Source organism: Aegilops tauschii, chromosome 1, assembly GCF_002575655.3.
Source record: "Aegilops tauschii subsp. strangulata cultivar AL8/78 chromosome 1, Aet v6.0, whole genome shotgun sequence".
NCBI classification, from domain to species: Eukaryota; Viridiplantae; Streptophyta; class Magnoliopsida; order Poales; family Poaceae; genus Aegilops; species Aegilops tauschii.
Genome location: NC_053035.3, coordinates 451,066,165 through 451,082,191, shown reverse-complemented (window position 1 = coordinate 451,082,191; position 16,027 = coordinate 451,066,165).

The window sequence follows — 16,027 nt, the reverse complement described above, 5'->3', positions numbered from 1 at the left end:
GGTACAACTCCGGGTCGTCCTTTTACCGAGGGACACGGCTATTCGAATAGATAAACTTCCCTGCAGGGGTGCACCACATAACCCAACACGCTCGATCCCATTTGGCCGGACACACTTTTCTGGGTCATGCCCGGCCTCATAAGATCAACACGTCGCAGCTCCACCTAAGCACAACAGAAAGGTCAGCACGCCGGTCTAATCCTAAGCGCGCAGGGGTCTGGGCCCATCGCCCTATGCACACCTGCACGTTGCGAACGCGGCCGCGAGCAGACCTAGCAACCCACACGATCACGGCGGTTACGTCAAAGCGGTCCAACACGGCGCGCGCCACTCAGTCGCTGACGTCACGAAGGCTTCGGCTGATACCACGACGCCGGGATACCCATAACTACTCCCGCGTAGATGGTTAGTGCGTATAGACCAAATGGCCAGACTCAGATCAAATACCAAGATCTCGTTAAGCATGTTAAGTATCCGCGAACGCCGACCAGGGCCAGGCCCACCTCTCACCTAGGCGGTCTCAACCTGCCCTGTCGCTCCGCCACAAAGATCCACTTGCGGGTACTCCTACGAGCCGACCCGACTTTAGTCATCACATGTGTCATGTATATAGTATATAAGTATATACCCGTGATCACCGCCCAGGTGATCACGGCCTGATAGTATAGCACAGCAGACAGACAAGAATGTAGGGCCACTGATGGAAAACTAGCATCCTATACTAAGCATGTAGGATTGCAGGTAAAGGTAACAACAGTAGTAGCAAGGATAGGCTATGCATCAGGGTAGGATATCGGAAAGCAGTAACATGCTACACTACTCTAATGCAAGCAGTATAGAGAAGAATAGGCGATATCTGGTGATCAAGGGGGGGCTTGCCTGGTTGCTTTGGCAAGTAGGAGGGGTCGTCAACTCCGTAGTCGAACTGGGCAGCAGCAGTGTCGGTCTCGTAGTCTGCCGGACAGAAGAGGGGGGAAGAAATAGTAAATACAATGCAAACATAAGCATGACGATGCGTGACATGACAATGAGCAGTGCTAGGTGTGTCCTAACGCGACAGTAGGTGGTACCGGCGAAGGGGGGAAACATCCGGGAAAGTATTCCCGCTGTTTCGCGTTTCGGACGGACGGACCGGAGGGGGAAAGTTGCGAGTTCGATAGGTTAGGGAGGTGTGGTGGATGAACGGATTGCGTATTCGGATTCGTCTCGTCGTTCTGAGCAACTTTCATGTTGAAAATATTTTAATCCGATTTACGGATTAAAAGATATGATTTTCTGAAGATTTTATTAATTTCTGGAATTTAATTAATTATTTAACTTAATTCGAAAATGGATTTATGACATCAGCATGATGTCATGCAGACGTCAGCTGTCAACAGGGCAGTTGACTGGGTCAACTACGTGTGGGTCCCGCATGTCATACACTACTTAGATTAATTAGGGTTTAGCTAATTAATTACTGTTCAATTAAATTAACTAATTAATTATATTAATTAAGTAGGATTAATTAACTTAATTAATTAAGTTAATTAATTAATTAAATTTATTATTATTATTATTATTTTATTTATTATTATTATTATTATTTATTATTATTATTATTTTTATTTTATTATTTTTTTTTGCGTTCCAAGGGCGTGGGCCCCATCTGTCATTGACACAGGGGGGAGGACCCACTGGTCAGTGGTACAGGGGCCCGGCGGAGCGGGCGTAACGGGTGGCGGGGCGGGACGAACCCGCCAGGGCTCGCGAGCACACGGCCGAGGCGTGGCCGCGGCTAAGGCGCGCCGCCGGCGAGCAAGGTGCGGCGGGGCGGGGCCTGCGGCGGCCGAAGGCGGGAGGCGCCGCGGTGGCGCATGCGGGCGGTGACGGGGCGAGGCAGAGCAGCGGCAGGGCGCGGTGAGCGCGCCGGGGAGGGAGGCGATGCGCGGGTGCGCGCGTCGGGCGTGGCTGATGCGGCACGGGCGCGGCCAGGGCGTGGCCACGGCGGGGCGGCAAGCCACGACGCGCTGGGCTGCGGGTGCGCACGGCTGTGAGGCGGTTGCGGGCACGCACAGGGCGCGGGCACGACATGGTGAGCGCGGTCGAGCGGCGGTGCCCACGGCCAAGATAGAGAGGGGGGAGGGCATGGCCCTCACCGGCTTTGCAGGGGTACGGGGAGCGGCGAGGCTCGGTGGAGCCAGTGATGGAGAGGCGGGGACGGTGCAGTCCGGCACGAGGGCGAGGAGGCGACGGCGTTGACGGAGTCGGGCGGCGCTGGGGATGGACGCAGGTGGCGGGGGCGCGAGGCTCGATGGAGCCATCGAGGGAGAGGTGAGGAGGCGAGGCGGTCCGGTGGCGGCGGCGTCGGGGTCCGGCCACGGCGGTTGGCGTCGAGGTCGAGGTAGCGGCGGTCGGCCCCGACCTGACCCAAGCAGGGGCGGCGCCGCGGGGAACGACGTCGGGGTGGCGGGGCGCGGTTCGATCTGGACGGCGGAGTGCGATGGCGGACCGGGGCGGCGGCGAGGAGGCCAGTAGGGGCGGCGAGGCGGGCGACGGGTGGCGTCGGGGGCGCCCGCTCCCGATCCGGAACGGGGGAGGGAGAGGGGGATCGAGGGGGAGCGAGAGAGAGAGGGGATCGGGGAGAGTGGGTGGGGTTCGGTTTGGGTTAGGGTTTGGCTGGGGGTGAGTGGATAAGGGGAGTGGGGTTGGGCCGCAGCTGGGCCGGCCTGTGGCTAGCTGGGCCATTCGGCCCAGGGAGAGGGGGTTCTTTTGTTTTCTTTTTCTGTTTTCTTTTCTTTATCTAATTTCTTTTCTATTTTCTTTTTTTAACTTTTGTTTTATAAATTATAAGTGCAACTCCTAGATAAATGTTATAACTTATTCTACTGCCCCAAAAAGTTTGACACCTAATTAAAATAGTTTGCATTATTATAATTTTGAAAAAGCATTTAATTAATTGACATAGCTGCTGTTTTAATTACTTTAGAGCCTTTAAACATTTTATAAAAGTGTGGTTTCCCCACTAGTATTATCCATGGTTTATTTGACACATTTTGGACATTTTAGTTTTAATGTTTGTAAACTTTTACCGCTTGATTCGATTTTGAATTTGAATTTGAATCGGTTTCGAACTAACGCGAGATTTAGCAACAGTATCCTGGTGACGTGGCATCGTTAACGTGGGATTACTGTATCTTAACTATCCGCGCGTCAAAATGCGCTTTGATGGAGTGATCAAAGTTTTTGGGTTTATACAAAGTTTGTTAGAAACTTGTATTTACAATAAAGTGAGTGGGAGCGCTACAACATTTCTGATAAGTATATGTGAATGACATATTGTTGATCCGAAATGATGTAAAATTTCTGGAAAGCATAAAGGGTTGTTTGAAAGGAGTTTTTCAAAGGAAGACCTGGATAAAACTGCTTACATATTGGGCATCAAGATCAAGACGCCTGATGATACTTTCAAAGAACGCACACCTTGACATGATTTTGAAAGAGTTCAAAATAGATCAGCAAAGAAGGAGTTCTTGGCTGTGTTACAAGGTGTGAGTATTGAGTAAGACTCAAGACCTGACCACAGCAGAAGAGAGAGAAAGGACGAAGGTCGTCCCCTATGCTTTAGACGTAGGCTCTACAGTATGCTATGTTGTGTACCGCACATGAAGTGTGCCTTGCCATGAGTTGGTCAAGGGGTACAATAGTGATCCGGGTATGGATCACATGACAGCGGTCGAACTTATCCTTAGTATCTAGTGGACTAAGGAATTTTCTCGATTATGGAGGTGAAAAGGAGTTCGTCGTAAAGGGTTACGTCGATGCGAACTTTGACACTAATCCGAATGACTCTGAGTAGTAAACCGGATTCGTATAGTAGAGCAGTTATTTGAAATGGCTCCAAGTAGCGCGTGGTAGCATCCAGAAGATGACATAGATATTCGTAAAGCACACACGGATCTGAAAGGTTCAGACCCGTTGACTAATAACCTCTCTCACAAGCATAACATGATCAAACCAGAACTCATTGAGTGTTAATCACATAGTGATGTGAACTAGATTGTTGACTCTAGTAAACTCTTTGGATGTTAGTCACATGGTGATGTGACCTGTGAGTGTTAATCACATGGTGATGTGAACTAGATTATTGACTCTAGTGCAAGTGGGAGACTATTGGAAATATGCCCTAGAGGCAATAATAAATTGGTTATTATTATATTTCCTTGTTCATGATAATCGTTTATTATCCATGCTAGAATTGTATTGATAGGAAACTCAGATACATGTGTGGATACATAGACAACACCATGTCCCTAGTAAGCCTCTAGTTGACTAGCTCGTTGATCAATAGATGGTTACGGTTTCCTGACCATGGACATTGGATGTCGTTGATAACGGAATCACATCATTAGGAGAATGATGTGATGGACAAGACCCAATCCTAAGCCTAGCACAAGATCGTGTAGTTCGTTTGCTAAGAGCTTTTCTAATGTCAAGTATCATTTCCTTAGACCATGAGATTGTGCAACTCCCGGATACCGTAGGAATGCTTTGGGTGTACCAAACGTCACAACGTAACTGGGTGGCTATAAAGGTGCACTACAGGTATCTCCGAAAGTGTCTGTTGGGTTGGCACGAATCGAGACTGGGATTTGTCACTCCCTGTAAATGGAGAGGTATCTCTGGGCCCACTCGGTAGGACATCATCATAATGTGCACAATGTGACCAAGGAGTTGATCACGGGATGATGTGTTACGGAACGAGTAAAGAGACTTGCCGGTAACGAGATTGAACAAGGTATCGGGATACCGACGATCGAATCTCGGGCAAGTACTATACCGGTTGACAAAGGGAATTGTATACGGGATTGATTGAATCCTCGACATCGTGGTTCATCCGATGAGATCATCGAGGAGCATGTGGGAGCCAACATGGGTATCCAGATCCCGCTGTTGGTTATTGACCGGAGAGTCGTCTCGGTCATGTCTGCGTGTCTCCCGAACCCGTAGGGTCTACACACTTAAGGTTCGGTGACGCTAGGGTTGTAGAGATATTAGTATGCAGTAACCCGAAAGTTGTTCAGACTCCCGGATGAGATCCCGAACGTCACGAGGAGTTCCGGAATGGTCCGGAGGTAAATATTTATATATGGGAAGTCTTATTTTGGTCGCCGGAAAAGTTTCGCGCATTATCGGTATTGTACCGGGAGTGCCGAAAGGGGTCCGGGGGTCCACCAAGGGGGTCCACCAGCCCCGGGGGGCCACATGGGCTGTAGGGGTGTGCGCCTTGGCCTATATGGGCCAATGGCACCAGCCCCAAGAGGCCCATGCGCCAAGAGATAAGGGAAAGGGAGAGTCCTAAAGGGGGAAGGCACCTCCGAGGTGCCTTGGGGAGGATGGACTCTTCCCTGGCCGCACCCTTCCTTGGAGGAAGGGCCAAGGCTGCGCCCCCCCTCTCCCTTGGCCCTATATATAGTGGGGGGAGGGAGGGCAGCAATACCTAAGCCCTGGCGCCTCCCTCTCCCTCACGTGACACATCTCCCCCCTCCCGCAGCGCTTGGCGAAGCCCTGTTGGAATCCCGCTACTTCCACCACCACGCCGTCGTGCTGCTGGATCTCCATCAACCTCTCCTCCCCCTTGCTGGATCAAGAAGGAGGAGACGTCGCTGCTCCGTACGTGTGTTGAACGCGGAGGTGCCGTCCGTTCGGCACTCAGTCATCGGTGATTTGGATCACGGCGAGTACGACTCCATCAACCCCGTTCATTGGAACGCTTCCGCTCGCGATCTACAAGGGTATGTAGATGCACTCCTTCCCTCTCGTTGCTAGTAAACTCCATAGATTGATCTTGGTGATGCGTAGAAAATTTTGAATTTCTGCTACGTTCCCCAACAGAAGTGTCATGTAGTCGACGTTCACATGACACCACTAAAGGAAGAAACAACATACATATCATCAAAATATTGAACGAATACCAAATTCACATGATTACTTATAACCGGACTTCTCCCATGTCCTTAAGAACCAAAGTAATTACTCACAAATCATATTCATGTTGAAGATCAGAGGGTTACTGAATGTCATTAAGGATCTGAACATATAACTTCCACCAAATAAACCAACTAGTATCAACTACAAGATGTAATCAACACTACTAGCAACCCACAGGTACAAATCTGAGGTTTTGAGACAAAGATTGAATACAAGAGATGAACTAGCGTTTGAGATGAGATGGTGTTGGTGAAGATGTTGATGAAGATTTGGTCCCACGATGAGAGGATCGTTGGTGATGTTGACGGCTTCGATTTCCCCCTCCCGGAGGGAAGTTTCTCTCGTGGAATCGCTCTGCCGGAGAGCAAAAGTTCTCCTGCCCAGATTCCGCCTCGAGATGGCGGCGCTTCACCCCAAAACCTTTAGCTTTATTTTTTCTAGATCAAATGGCCCCTTATAGCAGACGATGGGCTTCAGAGGCCTGCCAAGGGCCCCACAAGTCCAGGGGAGCTCCCCCAGGCTTGTGGCTGCCTGGTGGGTCCCCCTCTGGTAATTCTTTAGACAGTATTTTATATATACTCCAAAATAAATCTCCGTAAATTTCATGTCATTTGGAATTGTGCAGAATAGGTATCTCTGATCTAGCCCTTTCCGGTCCAGAATTCCAGCCGCCGGCAATCTCCCTCTTCATTTGAAACTTGCAAAATAAGAGATAAAAGGCATAAGAATTATATCATAAAGTGAAGTAACAATCCAAAACACAATAAATAACAGTAATAAAACATGATGCAAAATGGACGTATCAATTGACAACCCCCTTGTTTGCGTTGGGTGCAAGTATTTGCTTTTGTGTGTGTAGGTGCTGCTAAAGCGCTTCTGCCTGGTTCTCCTACTGGATTGATAACGTTGGTTCTTAACTGAGGAAAATACTTATCTCTACTGTACTGCTTCATCCTCTCCTCTTCGAGGAAATCCAATGCAGCTCACAAGTAGCGGGAAGAATTTCTAGCGCCGTTGCCGGGGAGACATCACAAAAACCTATCAAGTACGTGCACACAAACTATCATCTACTTGTATTTACTTTCTTTTGCCATTTGCCTCTCGTTTTTATCTCCCCCACTTCTAAAGTTATTTTACAAAAAAACACAAAAATATTTTTGTTTGTTTTATTTGCCTTTTTTTATTGCTTTTGCTCGTTTGCTTCCTTGATTTTCCATTATGGCTAGCTCTTTTCTTGTTACGTGTACCCCTAAAACGAAGTACTCAATTTTAAACAAAGGGGATGAGAGAATTTAAAAGATGCTTGGTATAGGATTTGCGATGTTCAAAATAGATCAACTCCTAAGCCATCTACTATCGTTCTTCTTCGTAATTTTTATGTGGGTGTTACTACTTGGTATAGATTTGTGCTTGACACTATTACCGGAGGGAATTTCTTAAGTATTCACCCTATGGATGTTTTCAATTCTATGGGAAATTTAGTGGGATCCCCACCTATTATTATTAATGAAACAACATTAACTTTGGAGCATGTTATGCAAAGGCTAGAAGCTATTGAAAATAAAATGCCAACCGTAGAGCATATTGAAACTTTGGATAAGAAGATTCATAATCATATTACTCAATTTGGATCAAAGGTAGGAACTACTCTAAAAACAATAAAAGAGAAGGAAGCGGAAATTAACGAGAGGATAGAAAAAAATCCCGCCAGAATTGATAAGTTGGAAGAAGTTATTAATAATTTGGGTTGCGAGTTTTCTTTCGTTAAAACTATATGAAGGACTCCTCCTAGTAAGAGTTGCAAGTTTATGTATGTTCCTAAGAACAAGGGTGTGATACGTCTCCAACGTATCTATAATTTTTGATTGTTCCATGCTATTATATTATCTGTTTTGGATGTTTAATGGGCTTTACTAAGCACTTTTATATGATTTTTGGGACTAACCTATTAACCTAGAGCCCAGTGCCAGTTTTTGTTTTTTGGCTATTTTAATGTTTCGCAGAAAAGGAATATCAAACGGAGCCCAAACGGAATGAAACCTTCGGGAGAGTTATTTTTGGAACGGAAGCAATCCAGGAGACTTGGAGTGTACGTCAGGGATGCAACGAGGTGGCCACGAGGCAGGAAGGCGCGCCTGCCCCCCTGGCCGCGCCCCCCACCCTTGTGGGCCCCTCGTGGCTCCCCTAACCGACTTCTTTCGCCGATATATATCCATATACCCTAAAAACTTCGGGGAGCAGAATAGATCTGGAGTTCCGCCGCCGCAAGCCTCTGTGGTCACCAAAAAACAATCGGGACCCTGTTCCGGCACCCTGCCGGAGGGGGCAACCCTCACCGGTGGCCATATTCATCACCCTCGGGGCTAAGGGTATGTACCATTAGCTATGTGTTTGATCTCTCTCTCTCATGTTCTTGAGGTGATACGATCTTGATGTATCGCGAGCTTTCCTATTATAGTTGGATCTTATGTTGTTTCTCCCCCTCTACTCTCTTGTAATGGATTGAGTTTTCCCTTTGAAGTTATCTTATCGGATTGAGTCTTTAAGGATTTGAGAACACTTGATGTATGTCTTGCATGTGCGTATCTGTGGTGACAATGGGATATCACGTGATTCACTTGATGTATGTTTTGGTGATCAACTTGCGGGTTCCGTGACCTCGTGAACTTATGCATAGGGTTTGGCAAACGTTTTCATCTTGACTCTCCGGTAGAAACTTTGGGGCACTCCTTGAAGTACTTTTGTGTTGGTCGAATAGATGAATCTGAGATTGTGTGATGCATATCGTACAATCATACCCACGGATACTTGAGGTGACATTGGAGTATCTAGGTGACATTAGGGTTTTGGTTGATTTGTGTCTTAAGGTGTTATTCTAGTACGAACTCTATGATGGATCGAACGGAAAGAATAGCTTCATGTTATTTTACTACGGACTCTTGAATAGATCGATCAGAAAGGATAACTTTGAGGTGGTTTCGTACCCTACAATAATCTCTTCGTTTGTTATCCGCTATTAGTGACTTTGGAGTGACTCTTTGTTGCATGTTGAGGGATAGTTATATGATCCAATTATGTTATTATTGTTGAGAGAACTTGCACTGGTGAAAGTATGAACCCTAGGCCTTGTTTCCTAGCATTGCAATACCGTTTACGCTCACTTTCATTACTTGTTACCTTTGCTGTTTCTATATTTTCAGTTTACAAAAACCTATATCTACCATCCATATTGCACTTGTATCACCATCTCTTCGCCGAACTAGTGCACCTATACAATTTACCATTGTATTGGGTGAGTTGGGGACACAAGAGACTCTTTGTTATTTGGTTGCAGGGTTGTTTGAGAGAGACCATCTTCATCCTACGCCTCCCACAGATTGATAAACCTTAGGTCATCCGCTTGAGGGAAATTTGCTACTGTCCTACAAACCTCTGCACTTGGAGGTCCAACAACGTCTACAAGAAGAAGGTTGTGTAGTAGACATCAAGCTCTTTTCTGGCGCCGTTGCCACGGAGGTGAGTGCTTGAAGGTATATCTTTAGATCTTGCAATCAAATCTTTTTGTTTCTTGTTTTATCACTAGTTTATTTTATAAAAGAAAACTACAGAAAAAATGGAATTGAGTTTGCCGCATACGCTTCATCTTTTTAATATCTTTCGTGAGTATGATGTAAAGGAAAATTGTGCCAAAGTGTTAGAAGTAGAATGCATTAAAATGTTTGGCACTAAATCTTTGAATGATGAGCATGATTGCAATGTTGTTAGTATGAACTCTTTGAATATCCATAGTACTAATGATGATTGCACTAGTCATGATGAGCATGTCTCTTATAAGCATGTCGATTTTTGCGGAGTGCATAGAGTTTGCAAGTACATACCAAACAGGGAAAATAGATTTTGCAAGAGGCATAAGTATTTGGAAACTAAATGGTTGCAAGAAAGGCTAGATGTTTGTGCTGAAAATTTAAACATTCTTAGCCCTACTTGTGAACTTTGCAATGAACGTGATCATTTCAATAACCAATACAAATTGTTTCATGATTGTATCGTGTCCAAAAATTGTGATGACTTGATTTCCCTTGCACATCATAATGAAGTTAGTTTGCTTTTGGGTTATGAAGAAATGAAACGTATAACTAAGGATCTTCCAGAAATTGTCCTTGATAAAGTTCTTGATTTTGATCTAGAAGAAATTTATATGTATTGTGCGGTGAATTTTATTGAAAATCCTTATATTGCCAATTACATAAAGAAAAGAAAACAAATAGAGGATGAAGAGAATACTAATGAAAGGGAAGAGACTTCCCAATATTCTCCTATTATTTCTTATGATGAATCAGGTAACGAGGAGGAGCCTTCTATTCAACCAATCTCATCAATAAGGAGCTCAAAAAAGAGGGTTGAACCCACACATGATGTGAAGAAGAAAAAGAAAAGACGGAGAAGCAAAGGTACAAAGGTATCTCTCCCAAATAATGTTGCTCCTATTACTCATTGTGATGATGATAATTGCTATACTATTGGTGCTATCCATACTATTAATGATGAGAGTGATTATGCTTATGATATGAAAAGGTCCAAGCTTGGGGATGCTATGTTTGAAGACGATGATGTTTTTGAGAATATAGTTGCTGCAATTAATATTTGTTCCAAGCTTGGGGATGCTATGTCTAATGAAGATGATATTTTTAGCCTCTCAAGTTTTGATATGCAAATTTATAATGATGATAGCATGCCTCCTACTTATGATGATTATATTGATGAAAGTGGGTTTGGAAGAGTGTCAACTTTAGGAACTAATGATCCCACTATTTTGGAGGATGTTGAATCTTATTATGATAATTATGAAAGTGGATTTGGAGAGGTCATGACTTTATTTAGTAATGATTCCACTATCTTGGAGGAGGTTTCAATCGATTATGATGAGAACAGAGTTCCTACTTATGATGATTATTGTGATGAAACTTATGATATAAAAAGTAGTGATGATTATATATATAAAACTTTTCATGATTATGATTACCCTTTCTCTGAATATTACTCTTTTAATGTGGAAACAATTTATAGTATTCGAGTCTCTTATGATACTCCCACTATCCTGAAAGAGAAGAATTTTGCTTATGTGGAGAGTAATAAAATTTCTATGTAGGTAGATCATGAAAAGAATGCTTTAGGTGCTGGTTATATTGTTGAATTCATTCATGATGCTACTGAAAATTATTATGAGGGAGGAATATATGCTTGTAGGAATTGCAATAATATCAAGTTTCCTCTCTATGTGTTGAAAATTTTGAAGTTATGCTTGTTTTGCCTTCCTATGCTAGTTGATTATTGTTCCCATAAGTTGTTTGCTCACAAAATCCCTATGCATAGAAAGTGGGTTAGCCTTAAATGTGCTAGTCATATTCTTCATGATGCTCTCTTTATGTTTCAATTATTATGTCTTATGTGAGCATCATTGAAATCATCATGCCTAGCTAGGGGCGTTAAACGATAGCGCTTGTTGGGAGGCAACCCAATTTTATTTTAGTTTCTTACTTCTTGGTTCTATTTAGGAAAAAAATAATCCATCTAGCTTCTGTTTAGATGTGGTTTTGTGTTTTAATTAGTGTTTGTGCCAAGTTAAACCTATAGGATCTTCTTGGATGATACTTATTTGATCTTGCTGAAAATTCCAGAAACTTTCTGTTCACGAAAACAATTGTTACAAATTACCAGAACGTGATATAATATTGATTCCAATTGCAGCGGATCAATAAACAAATTATTTAGGTCTTCCTAATTTTGCAGAATTTTTAGAGTTCCAGAAGTTTGCATTAGTTACAGATTACTACAGACTGTTCTGTTTTGACAGATTCTGTTTTTAGTGTGTTGTTTGCTTATTTTGATGAATCTATGGCTAGTAAAAGAGTTTATAAACCATAGAGAAGTTGGAATACAGCAAGTTTAACACCAATATAAATAAATAATGAGTTCAATACAGTACCTTGAAGTGGTGTTTTGTTTTCTTTCGCTAACGGAGCTTACGAGTTTTCTGTTAAGTTTTGTGTTGTGAAGTTTTCAAGTTTTGGGTAAAGATTCGATGGACTATGGAATAAGGAGTGGCAAGAGCTTAAGTTTGGGGATTCCCAAGGCACCCCAAGGTAATATTCAAGGATGACCAAGAGCGTAAGCTTGGGGATGCCCCGGAAGGCATCCCCTCTTTCGTCTTCGTTTATTGGTAACTTTACTTGGAGCTATATTTTTATTCACCACATGATATGTGTTTTGCTTGGAGCGTCATTTATTTTCTTTTCTTTTGCTTGCTGTTTGAATAAAATATCAAGATCTGAAATTCTTAAATGTTAGAGAGTCTTCGCATAGTTGCATAATTATTCGACTACTCATTGATCTTCACTTATAACTTTCGGAGTAGTTTGTCGTTTGCTCTAGACCTTCACTTATATCTTTTAGAGCACGGCGGTGGATTTATTTTGAAGAAATATATGAAATCTCATGCTTCACTTATATTATTTTGAGAGTCCTAAACAGTATGGTAATTTGCTTTGGTTATGAATTTAGTCCTAATATGATGGGCATCCAAGAGGGATATAATAAAAACTTTCATATAAAGTGCATTGAATACTATGAGAAGTTTGATTCCTTATGATTGTTTTGAGATATGAAGATGGTGATCTTAGAGTCATGCTAGTTGAGTAGTTGTGAATTTGAGAAATACTTGTGTTAAAGTTTGTGATTCCCGTAGCATGCACGTATGGTGAACCGTTATGTGATGAAGTCGGAGCATGATTTATTTATTGATTGTCCTCCTTATGAGTGGCGGTCGGGGACGAGCGATGGTCTTTTCCTACCAATCTATCCCCCTAGGAGCATGCGTGTAGTACTTCGTTTCGATAACTAATAGATTTTTGCAATAAGTATTTGAGTTCTTTATTACTAATGTTGAGTCCATGGATTATACGCACTCTCACCCTTCCACCATTGCTAGCCTCTCTATACCGTGCACCTTTCGCCGGTATCATACCCACCATATACCTTCCTCAAAACAGCCACCATACCTACCTATCATGGCATTTCCATAGCCATTCCGAGATATATTGCCATGCAACTTACCACCGTTCCGTTTATTATGACACGCTTCATCATTGTCATATTGCTATGCATGATCATGTAGTTGACATTGTACTTGTGGCAAGGCCACCATTCATCATTCATACATGTCACTCTTGATTCATTGCATATCCCGGTACACCGCCGGAGGCATTCATATAGAGTCATATTTTGTTCTAAGTGTTGAGTTGTAATTCTAGAGTTGTAAGTAAATAATAGTGTGATGATCATCATTATTAGAGCATTGTCCCAGTGAGGAAAGGATGATGGAGACTATGATTCCCCCACAAGTCAGGATGAGACTCCGGACTAAAAAAAAGAGGCCATAAAAAAAGAGAAAGGGCCCAAATAAAAAAATGAGAGAAAAAGAGAGAAGGGACAATGCTACTATCCTTTTACAACACTTATGCTTCAAAGTAGCACCATGATCTTCATGATAGAGAGTCTCCTATGATATCACTTCAATATACTAGTGGGAATTTTACATTATAGGACTTGGCTTGTATATTCCAATGATGGGCTTCCTCAAAATGCCCTAGGTCTTCGTGAGCAAGCGAGTTGGATGCTCACCCACTTAGTTTCTTTTGTTGAGCTTTCATACACTTATAGCTCTAGTGCATCCGTTGCATGGCAATCCCTACTCACTCACATTGATATCTATTGATGGGCATCTCCATAGCCCGTTGATACGCCTAGTTGATGTGAGACTATCTTCTCCTTTTTCTCTTCTCCACAACCACCATTCTTTTCCACCTATAGTGCTATGTCCATGGCTCACGCTCATGTATTGCGTGAAGATTGAAAAAGTTTGAGAACATCAAAAGTATGAAACAATTGCTTGGCTTGTCATCGGGGTTGTGCACGATTTAAATATTTTGTGTGATGAAGATAGAGCATAGCCAGACTATATGATTTTCTAGGGATAACTTTCTTTGGCCATGTTATTTTGAGAAGACACGATTGCTTTGTTAGTATGCTTGAAGTATTATTGTTTTCATGTCAATATTAAACTTTTCTTTTGAATCTTATGGATCTGAATATTCTTGCCACAGTAAAGAAGATTATATTGATAAATATGTTAGGTAGCATTCCACATCAAAAATTCTGTTTTTATCATTTACCTACTCGAGGACGAGCAGGAATTAAGCTTGGGGATGCTTGATACGTCTCCAACGTATCTATAATTTTTGATTGTTCCATGCTATTATATTATCTGTTTTGGATGTTTAATGGGCTTTACTAAGCACTTTTATATGATTTTTGGGACTAAACTATTAACCTAGAGCCCAGTGCCAGTTTCTGTTTTTTGCCTATTTCAGTGTTTCGCTGAAAAGGAATATCAAACGGAGTCCAAACGAAATGAAACCTTCGGGAGAGTTATTTTCGGAACGAAAGCAATCCGAGAGACTTGGAGTGTACGCCAGGGAAGCAACAAGGTGGCCACGAGGCAGGGAGGCGCGCCTACCCCCCTGGGCGCGCCACCTACCCTCGTGGGCCCCTCGTGGCTCCCCTGACCGACTTCTTTCGCCTATATATATCCATATACCCTAAAAACTTCGGGGAGCAGAATAGATCGGGAGTTCCGCCGCCGCAAGCCTCTGTAGCCACCAAAAACCAATCGGGACCCTGTTCCGGCACCCTGCCGGAGGGGGGAACCCTCACCGGTGGCCATCTTCATCATCCCGGCGCTCTCCATGACGAGGAGGGAGTAGTTCACCCTCGGGGCTGAGGGTATGTAACAGTAGCTATGTGTTTGATCTCTCTCTCTCTCTCGTGTTCTTGAGGTGATACGATCTTGATGTATCGTGAGCTTTGCTATTATAGTTGGATCTTATGATGTTTCTCCCCCTCTACTCTCTTGTAATGGATTTAGTTTTCCCTTTGAAGTTATCTTATCGGATTGAGTCTTTAAGGATTTGAGAACACTTGATGTATGTCTTGCATGTGCGTATCTGTGGTGACAATGGGCTATCACGTGATTCACTTGATGTATGTTTTGGTGATCAACTTGCGGGTTCCGTGACCTCGTGAACTTATGCATAGGGGTTAGCACACGTTTTCGTCTTGACTCTCCGGTAGAAACTTTGGCGCACTCTTTGAAGTACTTTTTTGTTGGTTGAATAGATGAATTTGAGATTGTGTGATGCATATCTTATAATCATACCCACGGATACTTGAGGTGACATTGTAGTATCTAGGTGACATTAGGGTTTTGGTTGATTTGTGTCTTAAGGTGTTATTCTAGTACGAACTCTATGATAGATCGAACGGAAAGAATAGCTTCATGTTATTTTACTATGGACTCTTGAATAGATCGATCGGAAAGGATAACTTTGAGGTGGTTTCGTACCCTACAATAATCTCTTCGTTTGTTCTCCGCTATTAGTGACTTTGGGTGACTCTTTGTTGCATGTTGAGGGATAGTTATATGATCCAATTATGTTATTATTGTTGAGAGAACTTGCAATAGTGAAAGTATGAACCCTGGGCCTTGTTTCCTAGCATTGCAATACCGTTTACGCTCAATTTCATTACTTGTTATGTTGCTGTTTTTATATTTTCAGTTTAGAAAAACCTATATCTACCATCCATATTGCACTTGTATCACTATCTCTTCGCCGAACTAGTGCACCTATACAATTTACCATTGTATTGGGTGTGTTGGGGACACAAGAGACTCTTTTTATTATTTGGTTGCAGGGTTGTTTGAGAGAGACCATCTTCATCCTACGCCTCCCACGGATTGATAAACCTTAGGTCATCCACTTGAGGGAAATTTGCTACTGTCCTACAAACCTCTGCACTTGGAGGCCCAACAACGTCTACAAGAAGAAGGCTGTGTAGTAGACATCAAGCTCTTTTCTGGCGCCGTTGCCGCGGAGGTGAGTGCTTGAAGGTATATCTTTAGATCTTGCAATCGAATCTTTTTGTTTCTTGTTTTATCACT